The following is a 13,210-nucleotide window of genomic DNA, read 5'->3' as shown; positions in this document are numbered from 1 at the left end:
GCCCTCTTCCAACAGCATTTTGAACATTAAGATGAGCTCAAATGAAAATGATACAATGAGATGAAATGATGTACTCGTCGAGGCGAACATTTTGATGTGCTACACGCTCAAAACGGAGCAACGGATGCGGAGTTATGACATGATGAATAATGCTAAAAAATATGAAGATCTGGGACTTAGAAGGAAAAAATAGACCTCGCGGAAGTCAACGCGGGACGAGGGCGAGGGGGATGGAGCGGTCCAGGCGCGGTGTTTGGATGGACGCGCGGGTGGATCTGATGCACCCCGCGGTGGATCTGGACGAGGCAGACGGCGACGGGCCTCCGAGCGGCGAAGCTCGCCGGCGCGGAGGCGGTGGCGCTCGCCGGTGGCGGCGGCCGGCGAGACGAACGGCGGGAGGGAGACACGGCGGCGCCGGGCGGCTGATGCATGGCGGCGGCGGCGAGCGAGTGCGGCGGCGCAGGTCGGCCGGTGAGAGGAGCTGCTTCAGCCGGTGAGAAGAAGCGTGGCGGTCGCCGGCGCTGCAAGGGAGGCGCGGTGCACAGGCGGCGGAGAACGAGCGAGGCGACGGGGAGGTCCGGCAGTTGACCACCGACGGCGGGCGGTGGTCCGAGGCGCTCCGGCGAGCTTCTTGCCGGCGGCAACCGGAGACGAAGACGGCGCGAGGTCCGGGCGAATCGGGTGGTTCGGGCCCGCCGCGGCCCGTAGCGGGCCGAAGATGGGCTCGTGGGCCCGCGCGATGGAGGGGAACGGCGGCGACACTTGCCGATGCGCGGTTGGGCGAGGGAGGCGGTTGGCTGACGTGGCAGCGCACTATTGGCCGGGGTGACGTGGCTGGAGGCGGCGAACGCATCCGGCGGCGGAGTGGACATGTCCGGCGGCGCAGAGGGAGGAGTTTTAGGATTTCGGGGAAAAGATCCGAAAACGAAAAGGAAGGGGTCTATTTATAGAGGTAGAGGGAGCTAGGAAGCTCCAAATGAGGTGCGGTTTGCGGCCACGCGATCGTGATCGAACGACCGAGATGATGGAGGGGTTTATGTGGGTTTTTGGGCCAAAATGGAAGGGTGTTGGGCTGCAACACACACGAGGCTTTTTCGGTCCCTTGGTTAACCGTTGGAGTATCAAACAAAGTCCAAATGGCGCGAAACTTGATAGGCGGTCTACCGGTAGTAAACCAAGGCCGCATGACAAGTCTCGGTCCAATCCGAGAACGTTTAACACCCGCACATGAAAAGAGGTAGAAAGGAACACCGGGTGACATTGAAGCGCCGGATTGCAAAACGGACAACGGGGAAAATGTTCGGATGCATGAGACAAACATGTATGCAAATGAAATGCACATGATGACATGATATGCAATGCATGACACACAAGCAAAGACAAAGCAACAACAGCGAATAACTGGAGGACACCTGGCACATCGGTCTCGGGGCGTCACACTGCTGCACAACCCCACGCACGCATCCGCCTCCGCCGATCCAGGGAGGGTGCCACCGATCAGGTTCTGCCTAAATCAGGTTCGCCTAAACCCTAAACTCTTCGTCCATTCAACAGGTCCCAACACACATACGTACAGAACTCCGATGGAGCAGTACCTTCCTGTACGTATGATGATTTTTTATGCTTCCACCGGCAGCACATTCAATAAGACACTTGAAGGTTTTTGGACTTGTGAATCATACAATTTATAAATATGCAACTTCTCTGAATTTTACGCAAAGCTAAATTACGCCTTTTCTTTATCAATGTTCCCAGCTCGACCAGGTTCAAGCTTTTCCTGTAAGCAGTTGGTAGCTTTGTCCTCCTGTAAGTTTACTTTGAAATGGACCTCTACTCTAGCTTCTCATGTTAGCCTACATTTGTGATAGGTCACTCATCAGAACAAAAGGTAAGTATGGGAAATTAAAATAGCAAGGCACCGAAACAGAGAAAGGCATCGGACGTACCTCTACCCCCTCTTGTTGATCTACATCCCCAAGGAAGTCCAGGTTTACCTCTACCCCGTCTTGTTGACCTTCATTCTGGTGTAATCTCAACATTGCATATAACTACCGTGTTACAGGCCATAATGAGGGTATAAATGTCGACGAATCCATCCTAGAAATTGTTCCCGCACCGAGTCACAACATTGACGAGTATTACCCAATTATGGTAGGTATGGGGCTTTTGTAAATAACGTGCATTATCAAATAGTTCTTATTTGATCTTCTCATGTTGACCTACATTTGTGATATGTCACTCATCAGAACAAAAGTTAAGTATGGGAAATTCAAATAGCAAGGCACCGGAACAAAGAAAGGCATCGGATGTACCTCTACCACCTCTTGTTGATCTACATCCCCAAGGAAGTCCAGGTATACCCTCTACCCGTCTTGTTGACCTTCATTCTGGTATAAACACAACATTGCATATAACTTTCGCGTTACATGCCATAATGAGGGTATAAATGTCAACGAATCCATCCCAGAAATTGTTCCCGCGTGACATTGACGAGTATTACCCAATGACACCAGGTATGGGGATTTTGTAAATAACATGCATTATCAAATGGGTTTTATTTGATCATTTCATCAATCATGCCTAACAGATTTGGACAACAACAAAAAACCAAAATAACCTACCATGTCAGTATTGCATATTAGTCCCTCTGGAGGGGTGATACTAGAACAGGACATCACAAATGACGATGACTTTAGACAGGCTTTACATAGTTTAACCTTAAAAAGCTAAATGGTTTGAGCCATGCGTCCATCTACACCATACTACTTTCCACGTATCTTAAAAAATAGGGTCTGTAGCTGGCTCCGAAAAGTAAAAAAATACTACTTTCTGTTCTGCTTATGGACTATAACGACGGACACCTACGCATTACATCTGTCATGTGCGCCACGTAGTGTGACTAATATTCATTTACTGCCTCTGATCCTTGGATTGGATACTAAGTTCTGGAATTGGTAGGAAAGAAGTGGTAAATAACAAGCATTCTGGAATTGGTAATAAAGAAGTGGTAAATAACAAGCACATAAAAGATGCAGGACAGATGTAACATCCTGACTCCAATCTTTGTACTGTGAAGTATGTGATAAAACTTTGTGGTAACATGCTTGCAGAAAGGAACCTGTAGTAACTTGGGAAATGGACATTGGACTGCAAACTGTTCCAATCGCATAATGGCCGGCTAGAAACAAGATACATAGCTTCATCAACTGATCGCATCAAAATATTGGCTGTAGCTGCATTTATCCGTCCCTCGTCAAGCATTGCCCAGTAACTGGCTTGCACACCTGAAGACAATATTTACAAAAAGGAAAAATAATCTTTGTTAACTGACCGCATTTAGTATGAAACTAAACATCTCCATAAAATACAGAGACAAGATAGAATTACGGACGTATCAAGCCAACTATTTAAGGGCAAAAAAGAAAAGCAAACAAAAAGCCTGCCTGCCATTCAAAATACGCACTCGGCCATCCCTTAAATTCATGGTATGTATGTGATCATGATTGTCATCATGTGGATGTGCATGTTCATCTTCCAAGTTACTCAAGCCTGTGATATATTTCTTAACTGTAACCCAGTCAGCAGGACCAAGCTCCTCATCATCTTTGAGATCACCAAAAGCTTCTAATGTCTTGTTTAGAACTTCATGTCTAACATAATTCAACATGCGAAGCTGCAGCAGTAATCAGAATACAACTTTTATGCCGAACCTGAACAGAACATTACTATATACTATATATATATTTAAGGGCAATCACATGTGAAACCATAAAGTACTGGTATTTCTGGAAGCAACATGGTATCAGTCACGCAAAACCTACTCCTCGGAGTTGCTGGATGAAGAAGTTTAACTAAAAATTGTAGTAAGCAAGGCTCACAACACCGTTGGGACTTACAAATAGGTTCAACTGAAAGAAAAATAAATCATTTTCATTCCATGGTTATATAAGATGCTAATCCACCAACCCTGAACTCATAGGCACATAAATAAAATATGTGTAACAATCACACCATATAATCTTCCTATTTACTAATTAATCTTAGGGAAATGAAAGAGGAGTTATAGTTCAAAAGATTTCTGATTAGCACGCATAAACGCAAATTCTTTAACTCCAAGGTTAAAAAACCCACAGATGAAACTTGTAATTTGTAAATCTAACCTTTGTTACTGACAAGTTGTCCATAGCAAGTGCGTGCAGCCAAAATTGTGTGGTAGAACCATTCAATATTCTGACGTGAGAGGGAAATGGATAATGGAGGGTGTGAGAGAGAGGGAAGTGACCTAAAGAGTACAGACTTAGGGCTAGACTAACAGGGACAATATGATAGAAGGAGGTTTACATGGTAATATAAAAGGAGAGGGAGGAAGAACTACAAAGAGCTGAACCAAATAAAGATCCATCTTAAACAAAAACATAGAATGGACAATGTCGCAATGGGACGCACCTTCCCTTCTTGTGCTTATGGGTGTTCATATTCATCTGTGAGCCTAACCACTAGCTTTTGTTCTGTTCCTCTAGGTCCAAAATCTCCACATAACGATGTCTGCCTAAATGCCCATGGTCATGATGGTTTAGATTTTGCGCCAGCGTCTACCCCAAGTGATTCCCAGACAACACCTCTACTCCTGAATGTCGCCAAGCTATCTACTAGAAAGCATGATAAAGAATGCAGTAATAACTTGACAGAAGAACAAAGGGAGCGGAGAAACGCGCGAAGGCAAGAAAATTATCGGAAGAAAAAGGAAGAGAATATGATCAAGCTCCAAAGTGAAAAGCAGAATGTTTCTCGACCCCCTCTTGGTGATATCACCAATGTTCATCAGCCTTCCCATGAGATACCAGGTACGGATCTAGAATTTATACTTGGTATAACTGTAGCGTAAATTTGGTAATGGTAGTTATGGGGCAACGTGATAAAGAAAGCAACAATAACTGCACAGGCGATAAAAAGAAGCAGAACAACACGCGGAGGCGAGCAGCTTATCCGAAGAAAAAAGATGAGACTGTGACCAACCTCCAAGATGAAACTCAGTGTGTTTCCCGAACCCCTCTTGATGATATAACAAGTGTTGATCAACCTTCCCATAGCATATCAGGTACATGTGTTTAATTTTTCACTTCATAAATTAAGTAATCGTTAGATAGAATGACCTCATTCTGCAGCTTCGTGCTTGCTGAACATGGATGATATGGTTATGTTTCAATTTATTGTTCAACCAGCCAACCCAACTAGCTCTAGCTATACATCCTTGTCACATGCTGATGCAACGTTGCCTGCTTCGAGTACTCCCATTGTTGGGTACATTGATGACAATGTACTAGCTGGGTGGCAACATGAGAAAGAAGAACAAAAGGAGCAGAGAAACACACGGAGACGAGAATCTTATCGGAAGAAAAAGGAAGAGGGTACGATCAACCTCCAAAAAGATAATCAAGTGCAGGGTGAGCGACGAAAGGAACAACGAAACAACAGGACCCCTGATGAGCAGGGGGAGTCAAGTGCGAAGAGAAAGGCAGACTATGCTAGAAGGAAAAACACCCTTTGTGCTGAATCAATCGCAATGCCACGTCCAGATCAAACTAGCACATTGTCCAACTCTCACGCTTTCAACCCTCACACACATTGTCCGACTCTCACACTTCCAACCATCACGCAACAATCTGACAGTGAACAGATAGATCGTGCTACAACTGTCAAGTCGGCCCCCACATACATTCGCAACACCGAAACCGATGGTAGATATCCCATCAACGATCATCTTTCATCTTGTAATCATTCATCGGTTATTTATAATGATTCGATAATATTGTAGGTGCATACCTAAGCAGAACCCTAGGTGATGGTGATGTAGATGGCAACCTCATAAAAATCAATGAGCACCTACCAAGTGCCGACCAGCAGACCAGTGATCCGGTAACAAAAGCGGATTATGGCGCTGGCAAGCAGAGTCATGAGTCCAGAGCTCAGCGTAGGACGAGAGAGCGAGCTTTCAAGGGAAGTATGGCGGCGAATAAGTGTCAGGAGAAAATTGGCAAGCGAAAATCATGTTCGCGGGTGCCACATGGTGAGAGGAAGGCTCTGCTAGATCGTCGTAATGCAAGCTTTGCAGGTAGGGTGAATACCCCAGCCGTCAAGTCCATCTCCACATCGGAGATTAGCTCAACGGGACAACCTACCATAGTTGAAGCACACGGTGCCTCAACATCATCTAGCACACCGGAGTACACGATCAGAAGTGAAGGTAACACCCCCATCCTTACTCTCCTTGTGTCCCTTGAGACCGAACCCTCATTTGTGTTGTTTGGCACCTGGGCAGACGACATGGACGCTTACCTCAATGGTCTCATGAATGATAATGCCAGTCCTGACAACCTCTTTGACGATGAATATTACTTGTTTGATGGTGAAGGTATGTACACCCGCTTGAGCGTGATCCACATGTTGGGGGTATCTCACTAATTAGAAACATTGTTTGCAGGCTCAGATGTTGATGACATGGAGCACAATGAATTGGAAGACTCAAGGCACAATAACTATGTCGACCATGATCCATTTGACTATGTGTACTCAAACCTCCCAGCCAACACACACATCCTGAAGCACGCCGCGAACTGCGACCACTGCAAGGCTAAGAAGTTTGTGTCCGAGGCCCCGGGATTATGCTGTCGCGGTGGGAAGATCGAGCTGAAGCAACTGGAGCCCATCCCAGAACTCATGAGGCTTTGGTCTAGCACTAATGTGGACTCTAGACATTTTCAGGAGAACATACGGTTCTTCAATGGCCACTTCTCCTTCACAACCCTCGGCGTCAGCCTCGATGAAAGCTACACAAACATGAAGTCTGGGGTGTACACGTTTCGGGCGCACGGCACCATCTACCACAACATTCATTCCTTCGGGCCAACATCCTGTCCAGAGCATCTACAGTTGTACTTCTACTACGATGACCCAGGCCTAACCCATCGCAAGGCTGCCACCAAACAATTAGACTAAGACGTCGTCAGAAAGTTAGTGGACATACTCAGGGAAAGCCCGTACTCCCAGCAGTTTAGGAGTTTGGGTGTGCACAGGGACAACCTCGACGATTACAGGATAGACCTCAACACTGACCAGATACTAGACCAAAGGAAGTATAATAGACCTCTGTCATCTGAGGTCGCTGCAATTTGGGTGGAGGGCACTGACCTAGCGAAGAGGTTTGATCGTAGGATTACACTTTGCGGGAATGACAACCAGAGGCACATTATACATGTGACAGCTGGCTCGTATGACCCGCTCTTTTACCAACTCTTATACCCAAGGGGGGAGCTCGGTTGGCACCCAAAACTACCTAAACGTGATGTCCCTTGGCCGGTTGTGCAACAACCAAGAGGTGGACGTGATGATGATGATGAAGCAGGTAAGCCTTATGCGTATTATGTTGTTTTGATGAATTGTATAGTTCTCATATGAATCCTAACTTCCGCGTTACTCATCCATGTGAAGAGGGGAATAGCAGGTTATGCGTCTCGGTGAGAGACTACTACTGTTACATGTTGCAGACATGACCTGGGATATTCAATCCCATACTCTGTGGAGCACGATTGCTCCAGCAATGGGGGTGGACATGTACATCAAGATTGAGAGTTGTAGGTTGAAATGGTACAGGAAGAACCAGACAAAGATCCGCGCCGACCTGTATAAAGGAGTTGTTGATGCAATTACATCCAGAGAGACCCGGGCAAGCGCTGTTGGAGTAAGGATAGTGCTCCCTGGAACGTACCCAGGTGGCGACCGCGACATGAAGCGGAGGCATATGGATGCCATGGCAATAGTCCATACCTACGGGAAGCCTGACATCTTCTTGACCATGACCTGCAACCCTAACTGGGAAGAGATAACGAATGAGTTGTTTCCTGGTCAGACAGCGCAAGACCGACCTGGTCTTGTGGCTCGTGTGTTCCATGGCAAGCTAGAGGCTATGAAAGAGATGTTGTTCAAGAAGAATATCCTCGGTGTTGTTGTCGCACATGTATACGTAGTCGAGTTCCAGAAGAGGGGCCTCCCCCACGCACACTTTTTATTGATCATGGATTCTGCCTATAAGCTTGTCGTTCTGGAGCAGTACGACCGACTTATTTCTGTCGAACTCCCAGACAAGCAGAAGTATCCTGAACTCCACGCCTTGGTGGTGAAACATATGATGCATGGACCATACGGTGCTCTCAACCCCAAAAATGTGTGCATGCAACAGAACGAGTGCAAGTGCAGATACCCGCGGCCGTTCAATGAAAACACGGCACATGGCAAGGACTCATACCCTGTTTATCGTCGTCGAGATGATGGTCGGCAGGCTAAGGTCCAGGGTAAAATGTTGGACAACAGATGGGTTGTGCCATATAACACTTACCTTCTACGTATGTTCAATTGCCACATCAACGTTGAGGTTTGCTCCAGCATAAAGGCCATCAAATACCTTTACAAGTACATATACAAGGGCCATGATAGGGCTTCTTTCAGCATCGACCAACCCGACGCCGATGGTAACATTGATGAGATCAAAAGATACGTAGACGCGAGGTGGGTTACTCCTCCAGAGGCGATGTGGAGGATATTTGGCTTCCCCTTGTATGCCAATGACCCGCCTGTCCTACAGTTGCCTCTTCATCTCCCGAATATGCACAGGGTGGCATTCAATGAGCAAGCTCACTTGACCGACGTAGTCGCCTCTGAGAATGCTTCCAAATCCATGTTGACAGAGTATTTCAAAGCTAACCAAAACCACCCGTGGGCTAGGAATATATTGTACAAGGATTTTCCTGGAAGGTTCACATGGCAGAAGGGTAAGAAGTATTGGAAAGAGCGGGTGGAGCGTTATCAGATAGGTCGAATTGTGTCTGCCAATCCTGCCGAGGGGGAGCGATACTATCTGCGTGTGCTGCTAAACCATGTTGCTGGCAAGACATCCTATGAGGACATGCTCACCGTGGACGGTAGGCTATGCGGGAGCTTTAGAGAGGTTGCCGAAAGGTTGGGACTCATCGAGGCAGATAACACGCTCGACGACTGTCTTACCGAGGCAGAGCAGTGGGCAATGCCATGTTCTCTCAGGAGGCTCTTCGCAACAATTTTGGTGCACTGTGAGCCAGGCGACGTGCGTGGTTTATGGGATAGGCACTTCGAGCCTATGTCTGATGACTATCGGCGATCACACACGTGCCCGATTGAGGTGGAACAGATGGTGTTGCTTGACATTAGGGGTATGTTGCAGTCCATGGGAAAAGACATAGCTGATTTCGCTCTTCCATGCATTGACGATGCGTTCGACCCAAACGAGGGCGAGGCCAGAGAAGTGATCGAGGAATCCAACATCGATTTTGACATCAACGACATAAATTGGCATCGTCACTAAACTTGGAGCAGAGGGTTGCATACGACGAGATACTAGCTGCTGTTGAACGCGGTGATGGGGGTGTGTTCTTTGTTGATGGCCCGGGAGGTACAGGGAAGACCTTCCTGTACAGGGCGCTGCTCGCCAAGGTTCGAAGCGAGGGAAACATCGCTATCGCTACCGCGACGTCAGGTGTCGCCGCTTCTATCATGCCTGGAGGTAGGACTGCCCACTCGAGGTTCAAGATCCCATTGAGCTGCGACGATGGCGCCTCATGCACCTTCACGAAGCAGAGTGGTACCGCCAAGCTACTGAGGATGGCCTCATTGATACTATGGGACGAGGCCACCATGACTAAGCGACAGGCGGTCGAGGCACTCGACAACAGCATGCGCGACATCATGGGAAGACGGGACCGACCCTTTGGAGGAAAAACTGTTGTGTTTGGCGGGGACTTCAGGCAGGTGCTTCCAGTCGTCGGGAGGGGTCCCGGGGTCAGATAATCGATGCAACCCTCCGAAGTTCACATCTCTGGAAGGGTATGCGCCAGCTAAGGCTCGTCACCAACATGAGGGCTCATAATGACACCTGGTTTGCGGATTACTTGCTAAGGGTAGGCAATGGTACCGAGGAAGTTGACGATCAAGGAAACATATGACTCCCTAAAGATATTTGTGTGTCGTCTACAGGCAAGGGTGACGACCTGGAGAAGCTGATTGACCATGTGTTTCCGAGACTAGATGACAACATGTCTGATCCGAATTACATGACTTCACGCGCAATCCTCTCCACCACGAACGACAACATCGACAAGATAAACATACGCATGGTAGAGCGTTTTCGGGGGGAAGAAGTAATCTACCATAGCGTTGACAGTGCAGAAGACGACCCATATGGCTACTATGCTCCTGAGTTCCTAAATGGATTGACTCCCAACGGTCTGCCTCCGCATGCACTGAAACTGAAGCTCAACTGCCCTGTCATACTTCTGAGGAACATTGATCTGGCTAATGGTCTGTGTAATGGGACGAGGCTTGTGGTGCGAGGTTTCGAGAGGAACGCCATCGACGCAGAAATCGTGATCGGACAACACGCAGGTAGGAGGGTATTCCTTCCTCGAATACCCCTATGCTCGTCTAACAACGACATGTTTCCATTCAAGTTCAAGAGGAAGCAATTTCCTGTAAGGCTTAGCTTTGCTATGACGATTAACAAGGCTCAAGGACAGACGATTCCGATTGTTGGCGTGTACCTACCTAATCCGGTGTTTTCTCATGGTCAACTCTATGTCGCATTGTTTCGAGCCACCGCGAAGAGAAATATAAAGATCCTCATTGAGAAGGAGAAGGACAAGGAGAATGGCAAGAAGCAAAGCAGTAAATCAAAGAAGCAAAAACGACCTACCTTGTCCTTACAAACCTCGATGAAGAACATCGTCTATAAGGAAATCCTTACAGGCTGAAGTCCGCTCTTAAATATGACAGAGGATTTACTCTTATGCTACAGATAAGTTGGTGCTCTTCGGTGTTCTTGTACAGATATCTTATCTTTCGATGTTAGCAATTAAACCTTATTATGTTTATACAATAAGTCAAATATTAATAATATTGCCTCGGATTTGTGACTTTGCAAGCTGCCAATTTTTGTTGTATGTGACATTATTTTCCCTTTTGCTAGATTGCTTATATATATTATTCTTTTGTTGTTTTGTAATCAATCATCTACTACATCTAAACTCGGCTTTGTTTTCCTGCACAAATTTTGCACACTACCTGGGTCAATCCGTTGTTGTAAAACTAGACTCCACTGGAGTGTTCTACATTAGATAAGTTTTTATGATGCAGCCCTAAAGCATGCAATTCTGAACATGCAGAAAAAAATAAGCATGTAAACAATAATATTACACCAAAAATATCACAACTATATAAACTTTCATCTCTGTTACTAATTAGGAAGAAGGTCATTTCTACTGAAACTACAATGACAATGTCACTAGACTAGAAAACAACTGAATCTTTAATCCCAGTGCAGTAGTGAAACACTTAACCTTTAGGCATGTTTGCATGCTTTCAGTACTGTCACAATTCAGGCCATATTCGTTTGACATAATTTTCCTGGTTTGGTGCTGAAAATTGGCAGTGTATTGTGAAATAACAGTACTAACAGATTATTCTACTGTTATTTATCTAGAGATGGGAGTAGGCTGAATTAGAGCGGGATTGGGCATATGGATACACACAGAAATCTTGCTGAATTGCTTTTTAAACATGTAAATGCTACTCCTTGTTGTACTTTTTAAAAATACTCCTTGATGTGCATTCAGACTCAGAATTCAGAGTGGCTAGAATTTAGTTGCAAATCAATCAGATATGGCGCACCGGCGAAGTGCTTCCACAAGTACACCTAGCAGTTCAGAACTGCAACTACTCCTACTGCAAACAAAATTCAGTAAATTTCAGTGCATCTACTGCAAACAAATTCAGTGCATCAACTCCATGTACTCCTAGAGTACTCTTTCTTTGAAATTCAGTGCATCTACTGGAAACAAAATTCAGTAAATTTTTAGCAACTACTCCTACTGCACAAAAAATTGAGTGAATTAAGCATGCAGAGATACCTGCCACAACTTGATTCACATGTTTGGATTCAGTTGCATTGATGGATTCAGAGTACTACTGCCGGCACTCCCTGTTTCTTGGCTTGCTGAAGAAAGAAAGCAACCAACCAACAAATTCAGAGGAGGGGCTCGCAAGCAAGCAAGCAGGCCAAGAGAGAAAAGGAGGGGCTTACCATCAGCAATGCGGGAGACGGGCGAGGTAGCGCTTGCTGAGACGGTCGATGGAGATGCCGAGGTCGCCAGGCGCGGGGGGCGTTTCGGTTTCTTGGCCTGCTGAAGCAGCCGGAGGCGGGCCACGACGGCGCGTGCTTCGAGTTGGACGAGCGTGAGGTCGTGTGGCCGGCCGGCGGCAGTGATGGGGACGTGGACGGATGGTCGGCCACGCCGGTGACTGAGGCGGCAGTGCCCCCGCGGCGCGTTGCTCAGCGCACGTCGTGCCACAGAGCTTCGAGTTGTCGTCACCCTGGTCGTGCCTGTGAGGCCGGGTCACGGCGCCGCGGCACATCAGGGGCGACAACGACGGGGCCAACGGAGAGGCAACAACGGCCCGAGAGGGAGAGGCGCCGGTGATGCGGGTGAGGGAGTGGTGCCGACGAGGCGTGCGAGGGAGAGGCGGCGGTCGTGGGAGATGAGGACACCAGCTGTGCGGCTGTGGGGGCGAGAGCGGAGGGAGTGTGGGTGACTCCGCCGTGATCTAGATTGTGTGCGTGAGTGGAAAGGGAGTGGAGAGAGTGAGGAGAAGGAGTTGGTGGGTGCTGGTTGGCCCATGATGCGAGTGGGCTTGGGCTTCTTGGGGCCTTGGATCAGCAACCTTTGTTGTAAGAAAACAAATGCCTACAAAAATGATGTACGAAAAAAGATAGTATATATTAAAGTAAAAAGGATATAGATATATTAATCAAAAATGGATCATCCAAATAAATCTTTTTTATACTTATTCCATATATTCAAAATATCACACAGAAAACACAATTTTGAGTGAAGAAACAAAGTATACTTGGTTTATGTTGGAGAAGGGTGACGCTAAAAAGGGCCGAAAATTCACCGAGTTTTTCACAACATAATGATGTGGAGGCGGTGATATCTCATAAAAAACCAAAAAAGTATGCCACTTTAAATGTTATCGCACAAGGTATTCTTTTCAATGTTATTATCGATCTTTCTTTCATCATATTGCCTTTTGTATTCAGCCAATTTGTCTCATTTTAATACAAATTTGG

General features: G+C 46.8%; 1 long non-coding RNA gene across 4 annotated transcripts; it reads right to left on the bottom strand.

Annotated features, from left to right (window-relative positions):
* Positions 1–1,584: 1,584 nt before the first annotated feature.
* LOC123060668 (uncharacterized) lies at positions 1,585–12,692 on the bottom strand. 4 transcript variants are annotated; one of them, XR_006428091.1, is made up of 7 exons: positions 12,164–12,692; positions 11,991–12,076; positions 3,464–3,673; positions 3,119–3,284; positions 2,313–2,387; positions 1,947–2,219; positions 1,585–1,853 (listed from the first exon to the last, which is right to left on the bottom strand). It is a non-coding gene; the product is annotated as an uncharacterized lncRNA (long non-coding RNA). The 4 variants fall into 4 exon arrangements; XR_006428092.1 differs by having other exon boundaries at positions 3,569–3,673; XR_006428089.1 differs by having other exon boundaries at positions 3,119–3,673.
* Between the last annotated feature and the right edge of the window lie 518 nt (positions 12,693–13,210).

Source organism: Triticum aestivum, chromosome 3A (assembly GCF_018294505.1).
Source record: "Triticum aestivum cultivar Chinese Spring chromosome 3A, IWGSC CS RefSeq v2.1, whole genome shotgun sequence".
In the NCBI taxonomy this organism is placed as follows: domain Eukaryota; kingdom Viridiplantae; phylum Streptophyta; class Magnoliopsida; order Poales; family Poaceae; genus Triticum; species Triticum aestivum.
The sequence above is the reverse complement of the archived record's forward strand: the minus strand, read 5'-3'. Positions and strand labels throughout refer to the sequence as shown.